Genomic DNA, 3,246 nt, shown 5'->3' on the forward strand with positions numbered 1-3,246 from the left:
ATTTCAGTATCTGGCAGAGCTAGCACATCCCAGAAATTTTTTGTAGTCTTATTTATTCTTGCTTTTGACTATTAGGGATTTTTTTTCCAGTTCCAAGAAAACATCCAGAGAAATTATTTTTGACCTTGTATTCAATCTGTAGATTTATTTAAGTAAACCAATATGTTTATAATATAATGTTAGGAATAACGCTCAAAATCCTAAGGAAATTGAACACTCGAACAAAGGATTCTTAGCAAAACAGTTTTACTTCTGCACAGAGGGGTGCCTCCTTGGCCAGTCACCATGAGAGCGCACCTGAACAAAGGGGCACGAGAGCCTTTATTCCTGACACAAGTCCTGCCCCTGTACACTTTCCCCATTGGCCGGGGTCAGGTTGTACAATCTAAACTAATCCCGGTTGGCTAAACATTTGATTTTTTTTAGGTAAGGTGGGAACGTAAAAGAAAGTGGAGAGGAAGGGGAAGAGGTGTCTGTAATGAGCTATAAAGTTAGTCCTCTTTCCAAATAAGTAAAGGATGTGAGCTGGTACTGATAACGCCTGGTACTGTGGCATGCCTAGGCATCTAACAAAAGCAAAAAGGAAAAAAGGAGAAAAAGGGAGGAGGTACTATGAATTAAAGAATGAAAGATTGATCAGATTATTTGAAGAGAAACCTCATCGTATCCCACAATAACATGAATAGCACCATCCAGGAATTAATTATATTTTACTGTTATTCAAATTTCTTGTAATTTGTTCCAAAGTTTGATGCTTTTTTTTATAAAGCCACTCACATGAAATATATGTTTAGTATAATAATTTGTACATTTTGCTATAATTTAGATGAGATTTCTTTATATTTTAGTAATGTGCAAGGAAATTATTAGTTTATTTATATGTATATCTTGTATCTGGTTAATTTACTACACTTAAAAAATTAACTCCAGAGGTTTTCAGTTGAAACCTGCTTTTGGCGCCGCTCGGCCCAGGGCAGGGACCCCGCCATGGCCTCCCCGCACCACCCCGCGCCCCGCACCGCGCCCCCGCCCGTGCCTCCCGGCGCCACCCCGCGCCACCCCGCGCCACCCCGCGCCCTGCACCGCGCCCTCTCTGCGCCCCCGCCCGCTTGGCCCGACCGGGCAGCCAGAAAAATCATTTTTCTTCTCTGGGAAGCTGAATACTTGTAGCATTGATTTCCCAGATCTGGTAACATGGCAAAAGATGCCGGTCTAATTGAAGCCAACGGAGAACTCAAGGTCTTCATAGACCAGAACCTTAGTCCCAGAAAAGGCGTGGTGTCCCTCGTGGCCATTCACCCCTCCACTGGCAACCCGCTCGGGGAGCAGCTCTTGGCAAAAACCTTTGGACAGTCCAATGTTAACATTGCCAAGCAAGTGGTAATTGGTGCGCCTCAGAAACCAGCAGGGTCAAACGCCCTGTGGGTAGGAAGCCCACACACCCCTAGCACTCACTTTGCCTCTCAGAACCAGCCTTCCGACTCCTCACCTTGGTCTGCCGGGAAGCGCAACAGAAAAGGAGAGAAGAATGGCAAGGGCCTGAAGCGTTTCTCCGTGAAAGTCTGCGAGAAGGTGCAGAGGAAAGGGACCACTTCCTATAACGAAGTGGCGGACGAGCTGGTCGCGGAGTTCAGTGCTGCCAACAGCCACATCTTACCAAACGAGTCAGCTTATGACCAGAAGAACACAAGACGGTGCGTCTACGATGCCTTAAACATGCTGATGGCCGTGAACATCATCTCCAAGGAGAAAAAGGAGATCAAGTGGATTGGTCTGCCCACCAACTCGGCTTAGGAATGTCAGAACTTAGAGGTGGAAAGACAGAGGAGACTTGAAAGAATAAAACAGAAACAGTCTCAACTTCAAAACTTACTCTACAGCAAATTGCCTTCAAGAACCTGGTGCAGAGAAACCGGCACGCGGAGCAGCAGGCCAGCCAGCTGCCGCCAGCCTACTCGGTCATCCACCTGCCCTTCATCATCATCAACACCAGCAAGAAGACCGTCATCGACTGCAGCATCTCCAATGACAAATTCGAGTATCCGTTTAATTTTGACAACACATTTCAAATCCACGATGACATAGAAGTGCTGAAGCGGATGGAGTCCGGGAGCTGCTGTGCTGAAGACCTTAAAATGGCCAGAAGTCTGGTCCCAAAGACTCTGGAGCCGTTCATGACAGAAATGGCTCAGGGAACTGTTGGAGGCGTGTTCATCACCATGGCAGGTTCCACGTCTAACGGCACGAGGTTCTCTGCCAGTGACCTGACCAATGGTGCAGATGGGATGCTGGCCACAAAGTTCCAATGGGTCTCAGTACAGCAGCTCCAGGGTGGAGACCCCGGTGTATTACGTCGGGGAGGACGACGAGGAGGATAATGACTTCAACGAGAATGAGGAGGATGACTGACGTCTTCCCCACTTCAAATTCAGCTTCAGGAAAACGTTTAGGGAAAAGATTTTTTTTTTTTATGTGGGTTTTCTGTTTCCTTTTGGCCTACTCCCAATAATATATTGGTAAGCTATTGAATTTAGATATGCACCTCTGATAAGCAAGGATTGTTTCCTGTAGGATTAGGACGTGCTGTGGATGTGTGTTTTGATACCAGTGTGCAGATGCAGAGTGTTTATTTACTTTTTAGGATTTTGTGTTTTCATTTTCTATTTTTCTTTAAGTGCAGAGTTCATTTTTGCCCCTAAACAGTTTTTGCTGAGTTTGCTGAAGAAATTGGATTTCATCCACATCCATGAAAACGAAACGCCCTCCTGTTGTGGATGGTGAGCACCTGATGCCTTTTATTTGCCGTGAGTTTGGACGGCGCCCCTGCTGGCAGATGGTGAGACTCTGGAGTTTGTTCAGTGGTATGGTGTCCAAGCAAACAGCAGAATTCGACTTTCTAAACAGCCCCAAGCAAACAGCAGAATTCGACTTTCTTTTTATTATTATTATTATTATACTTTAAGTTCTGGGGTACATGTGCACAACGTGCAGATTTGTTACATATGTTTTACATATGTATACATGTGCCATGTTGGTGTGCTGCACCCATTAACTCGTCATTTACATTAGGTATATCTCCTAATGCTGTCCTTCCCCCCTCCCCCTGCCCCACAACAGGCCCTGGTGTGTGATGTTCCCCTTCCTGTGTCCAAGTGTTCTCATTGTTCAATTCCCACCTATGAGTGAGAACATGTGGTGTTTGGTTTTTTGTCCTTGTGATAGTTTGCTGAGAATGATGATTTCCAG

The 3,246-nt window shown here is 45.6% G+C and overlaps 1 pseudogene; it reads left to right on the forward strand.

The window, feature by feature from the left end:
* The first annotated feature begins 1,097 nt into the window (after nucleotides 1-1,097).
* LOC129481743 (transcription factor Dp-1-like) lies at nucleotides 1,098-2,732 on the forward strand (annotated as a pseudogene).
* The last annotated feature ends 514 nt before the right edge of the window (nucleotides 2,733-3,246 follow it).

Source organism: Symphalangus syndactylus, chromosome 5, assembly GCF_028878055.3.
Source record: "Symphalangus syndactylus isolate Jambi chromosome 5, NHGRI_mSymSyn1-v2.1_pri, whole genome shotgun sequence".
In the NCBI taxonomy this organism is placed as follows: domain Eukaryota; kingdom Metazoa; phylum Chordata; class Mammalia; order Primates; family Hylobatidae; genus Symphalangus; species Symphalangus syndactylus.